Source organism: Oncorhynchus tshawytscha, unplaced genomic scaffold (genome assembly GCF_018296145.1).
Source record: "Oncorhynchus tshawytscha isolate Ot180627B unplaced genomic scaffold, Otsh_v2.0 Un_contig_10832_pilon_pilon, whole genome shotgun sequence".
NCBI classification, from domain to species: domain Eukaryota; kingdom Metazoa; phylum Chordata; class Actinopteri; order Salmoniformes; family Salmonidae; genus Oncorhynchus; species Oncorhynchus tshawytscha.
Window position 1 is genome coordinate 24,166 of NW_024607994.1, and position 5,719 is coordinate 29,884.

Here is a 5,719-nt window from a genome sequence, read left to right on the forward strand (position 1 = left end):
ATACCTGATGATCATTCAGACTCTGTTTCTATTGAGAGATAAAAGGTAAGACGACTATTGTTATGTGTATTCATATAGTTGATGATATTGTTATGTGTATTCATATAGTTGATGATATTATGTGTATTCATAGGGTTGATGATATTGTTATGTGTATTCATATAGTTGATGATATTGTTATGTGTATTCATATAGTTGATGATATTGTTATGTGTATTCATATAGTTGATGATATTGTTATGTATTCATATAGTTGTATTCATATAGTTGATGATATTGTTATGTGTATTCATATAGTTGATGATATTGTTATGTGTATTCATATAGTTGATGATATTGTTATGTGTATTCATATAGTTGATGATATTGTTATGTGTATTCATATAGTTGATGATATTGTTATGTGTATTCATATAGTTGATGATATTGTTATGTGTATTCATATAGTTGATGATATTGTTATGTGTATTCATATAGTTGATGATATTGTTATGTGTACTGTGACCAAGTTCCTAGAAGTTGCTCTAAAGTGGAAAGGTGGAATAAACGAGTCAGGAACAGGTTTTCTTAATTGAACAAAGTTCTCTATTGAGGTATTTCTTTCTTCTTAATCACTTCAACAAAATCAAGGATTATCTTCTAAGGAAAACACACATCTTCTTCTTCACAACAACAAGGTACATAAGGAGAGTACCTTTAAATTGTGACACAAATCACAGGTGTGTCACTGCCTTATTAACGATCCGTCCGTGGAGAGGTCCCTTCGGTTGTGGTCCGGATCCATGGTGGCCATTCCCCAGAGGTAGTTTGTTCCCTTTGGGTGGTGGTCTGGATCCGTGGTGGCCATTCCCCAGAGGTAGTTTGTTCCCTTCGGGTGGTGGTCTGGATCCGTGGTGGCCATTCCCCAGAGGTAGTTTGTCCCTTCGGGTGGTGGTCCGGATCCGTGGTGGCCATTCCCCAGAGGTAGTTTGTTCCCTTCGGGTGGTGGTCGATCCGTGGTGGCCATTCCCCAGAGGTAGTTTGGTCCCTTCGGGTGGTGGTCCGGATCCGTGGTGGCCATTCCCCAGAGGTAGTTTGTTCCCTTCGGGTAGTGGTCCGGATCCGTGGTGGCCATTCCCCAGAGGTATCCCTTCGGGTGGTGGTCCGGATCCGTTGGCCATTCCCCAGAGGTAGTTTGTTCCCTTCGGGTGGTGGTCCGGATCCGTGGTGGCCATTCCCCAGAGGTAGTTTGGTCCCTTCGGGTGGTGGTCCGGATCCGTGGTGGCCATTCCCCAGGTAGTTTTCCCTTCCCAGAGGTAGTGGTGATCCGTGGTGGCCATTCCCCCTCCCTTCGGGTGGTGGTCCGGATCCGTGGTGGCCATTCCCCAGAGGTAGTTAGTTTGGTTCCGTGGTGGCCATTCAGAGGTAGTTTGGTCCCTTCGGGTGGTGATCCGTGGTGGCCATTCCCCAGAGGTAGTTTGTTTGTTCCCAGAGGTAGTTTGTTGGGTGGTGGTCCGGATCCGTGGTGGCCATTCCCCAGAGGTAGTTTGTCCCTTGGGTGGTGGTCCGGATCCGTGGTGGCCATTCCCCAGAGGTAGTTTGTTCCCTTCGGGTGGTGGTCCGGATCCGTGGTGGCCATTCCCCAGAGGTAGTTTGGTCCCTTCGGGTGGTGGTCCGGATCCGTGGTGGCCATTCCCCAGAGGTAGTTTGGTCCCTTCGGGTGGTGGTCCGGATCCGTGGTGGCCATTCCCCAGAGGTAGTTTGGTCCCCTTCAGGGTGGTGGTCCGGATCCGTGGTGGCCATTCCCCAGAGGTAGTTTGGTCCCTTCAGGGTGGTGGTCCGGATCCGTGGTGGCCATTCCCCAGAGGTAGTTTGGTCCGGATCCCATTCCCCAGAGGTAGTTTGTTCGGGTGGTGGTCCGGATCCGTGGTGGCCATTCTCCCTGTCGAAAGGTATGTCCTCTCCTTATGGAGAAGCAAACACTATTTTTATCTCCCCTCTGCCAGTTCCCTCCTCTCTTTTGTAGGGGAAAGAGAATAGCTCATTAGTACCGTCAGCTGTGCTTAACTGCCTCTGATCACCTTGACTCACATGCCGGTCTGGGCTACTGTCTGTGGGAGCAGCCTGCCCTCTGGTGGTCCTTCCACAGTAATCATATAGTTGACGATATGGTTATGTGTATTCATATAGTTGATGATATGGTTATGTGTGTTCATATAGTTGATGATATTGTTATGTGTATTCATATAGTTGATGATATTGTTATATGTATTCATATAGTTGATGATATTGTTATGTGTATAAATATAGTTGATGATATTGTTATGTGTATTCATATAGTTGATGATATTGTTGTGTGTATGAAAGACTTCAGGAGAAATAGTTGGAAGGACCCCGTGGAGAGGCCAGTACCAGGTTCATCTGACCACCCCCACTGTGGTAAAGGTTGCTGAGAGATACCTGGACACATCTGTCGCACTGCAGTTCCTGATCCAGAAGAAGATGGGGTCTCACCAGGTCTGGTGGTGCAGTGTGGCCCTCCTCTGCATTAGCACAGGAGTGCTTATAAGAACAGTAGGTTGTCCTACAGAGGGTGGGATAAGTCCCGAGCCAAAGGGGCCAATGCAGGCCCAGAGTAGTGGCCCAGAAGTTGATAATAACAGGAGAAGTCCTGAGCCAAAAGGACCAATGAAGGCCTGTAGTAGTGGCCCAGAAGGAGATGGTAATGACAGAAGGAGTCCTGAGCCAAAGGGACCAATGCAGGCCTGTAGTAGTGGCCCAGAAGTAGATGGTAATGACAGATGGAGTCCTGAGCCAAAAGGACCAATGCAGGCCTGTAGTAGTGGCCCAGAAGTAGATGGTAATGACAGATGGAGTCCTGAGCCAAAGGGTGCAGGCCCTGTAGTGGCCCAGAAGTAGATGGTAATGACAGATGGAGTCCTGAGCATAAAGGACTAACACAGGCCTCTAATAGTGGCCCAGAAGTAGATGGTAATGACAGAAGGAGTCCTGAGCATAAAGGACTAACACAGGCCTCTAATAGTGGCCCAGAAGTAGATGGTAATGACAGAAGGAGTCCTGAGCATAAAGGACTAACACAGGCCTCTAATAGTGGCCCAGAAGTAGATAAAGGACTAACACAGGGTAAGTAGACAGACAGAAGAGAGTCCTGAGCCAAAGGGACCAAGAAGTAATGGCCCAGAAGTAGATGATCATCGTAGAAGGACAGCCCTGCTGGAACCTCACAAACATGAGGACAATTTGTTCTTATCTAGAGCAGAAATGGTTGCCAACCTGCCCTCCAAAGAAAAGGACTGTTGGGTGTGTGGGATGGGTCCTGTTAAGGTAGGGGCAGGCTTGCCCCTTAAGGGAGTCCCAATAGGAGTGAACTTTACTATAGCATTGGCAGGAAAAATACCTTTTTATACTATGACCAACAATGTTAAGGTATATAATCAACCCAATGTATCCTATTACTTGAGGCCTGGTATTGTCTCAATGCCGCCCATTGCAGTGACTGGGGTGATGACTGCCCCTTGGTGTATTAGAGGATATGGAGATCATGATTTGGGTGAATTGAAATGTAATTGTACTATGAATCTTAATGGATCAAATGCTTGCAATTTAACAGTAATACAGGAGAATGGTCAGGCTGATAAGGAACCTTTTAAAATGTGGGTTGACAAACACAGCACAACTCTGAGAGGATCCCCACATGGCACCTATTGGCTGTGTGGTAAGATGGCTTACTATAGCCTGCCCTCGAACTGGGGAGGTACTTGTACTGTTGGGTTTGTGGTGACAGCTATGAGAACCGTTCCAAATAATCAGAGGGATCTGATGGCTCTGTTTAGAGACTACAAACTTCCTGGAATGAGGCGAGATAACGTCACTCACGCTGATGTCACTCACGCTCAGACACCTGCCTCCAGGTTCTTTGGTGTGTTTTTCTCTGGGTATGGAGTTGTATGTGCCCTAGACCAAATCCATGACATCTCTAGACACATAGAGAACATTGGCAATGCTAGTAGAAATGCCCTGGAACAATTGAATGGGGAACTAAAAGAAATGCTAAAGTTATCTCTGCAAAACAGAGAGGCTCTTGACTATCTTCTGGCAGGTCAAGGGGGCAGGTGTACAATCATTGGGGATGAATGTTGTATTTTTGTTCTCCCAGATCACTCTTCTAATGTGACTGATCTTGCAGAATACATTGCCACTGCGGCTTAGAAAAATCCCCCCAAACCAGAGTGGATGCTTGCAACTTGGTTGGAATCCCTGTTTGGAAGTTGGGTTGCAGCGGTGGCTGGGCTGCAGCATGTGTTTTATGCTGGGTTTGCCTGATTATTATTAACTGTTGGGCTGTATCACCGCCTGGTACGGCAACTGCTCCGCCCACAACCGTAAGGCTCTCCAGAGTGTAGTGAGGTCTGCACAACGCATCACCGGGGGCAAACTACCTGCCCTCCAGGACACCTACACCACCCGATGTCACAGGAACGCCATAAAGATCATCAAGGACAACAACCACCCGAGCCACTGCCTGTTCACCCCGCTATCATCGAGAAGGCGAGGTCAGTACAGGTGCATCAAAGCTGGGACCGAGAGACTGAAAAACCCTACATTACTCATCTCATATGTATACGTATATACTGTACTCTATATCATCGACTGCATCCTTATGTAATACATGTATCACTAGACACTTTAAACTATGCCACTTTGTTTACATACTCATCTCATATGTATATACTGTACTCGATACCATCTACTGCATCTTGCCTATGCCGCTCAGTACCATCACTCATTCATATATATTTATGTACATATTCTTTATCCCTTTACACTTGTGTCTATAAGGTAGTAGTTTAGGAATTGTTAGTTAGATTACTCGTCGGTTATTACTGCATTGTCGGAACTAGAAGCACAAGCATTTCGCTACACTCGCATTGACATCTGCTAACCATGTGTATGTGACAAATAAATGTGATTTTGATTTGATATTGTCCTGCCAATAGCCCTGCTAATAGACAATTATATTGTTCTGCTAATAGCCCTGCTAATAGGCAAGTCTATTGTTCTGCTAATAGACAATTCGATTGTTCTGCTAATAGCCCTGCTAATAGACAAGTCTATTGTTCTGCTAATAGCCCTGCTAATAGCCCTGCTAATAGACAAGACTTCGATTGTTCTGCTAATAGCCCTATTGTTCTGCTAATAGCCCTGCTAATAGACAATTATATTGTTCTGCTAATAGCCCTGCTAATAGGCAAGTCTATTGTTCTGCTAATAGACAATTCGATTGTTCTGCTAATAGCCCTGCTAATAGACAAGTCTATTGTTCTGCTAATAGCCCTGCTAATAGACAAGTCTATTGTTCTGCTAATAGCCCTGCTAATAGACAAGTCTATTGTTCTGCTAATAGCCCTGCTAATAGACAAGTCTATTGTTCTGCTAATAGCCCTGCTAATAGACAAGTATATTGTTCTGCTAATAGCCCTGCTAATAGACAAGTCTTTTGTTCTGCTAATAGCCCTGCTAATAGACAAGTCTTTTGTTCTGCTAATAGCCCTGCTAATAGACAAGTATATTGTTCTGCTAATAGACCTATTGTTCTGCTAATAGCCCTGCTAATAGACAAGTCTATTGTTCTGCTAATAGACAGTCTATTGTTCTGCTAATAGACAATATTGTTAGCCCTGCTAATAGACAAGTCTATTGTTTGTTCTGCTAATAGCCC

The 5,719-nt window shown here is 45.3% G+C and overlaps 1 long non-coding RNA gene across 1 annotated transcript; it reads left to right on the forward strand.

Annotated features, from left to right (window-relative positions):
- Positions 1-992: 992 nt before the first annotated feature.
- On the forward strand, positions 993-1,415 carry LOC121843186. The gene is made up of 3 exons (XR_006081466.1): positions 993-1,069; positions 1,170-1,275; positions 1,403-1,415. It is a non-coding gene; the product is annotated as an uncharacterized LOC121843186 (long non-coding RNA).
- The last annotated feature ends 4,304 nt before the right edge of the window (positions 1,416-5,719 follow it).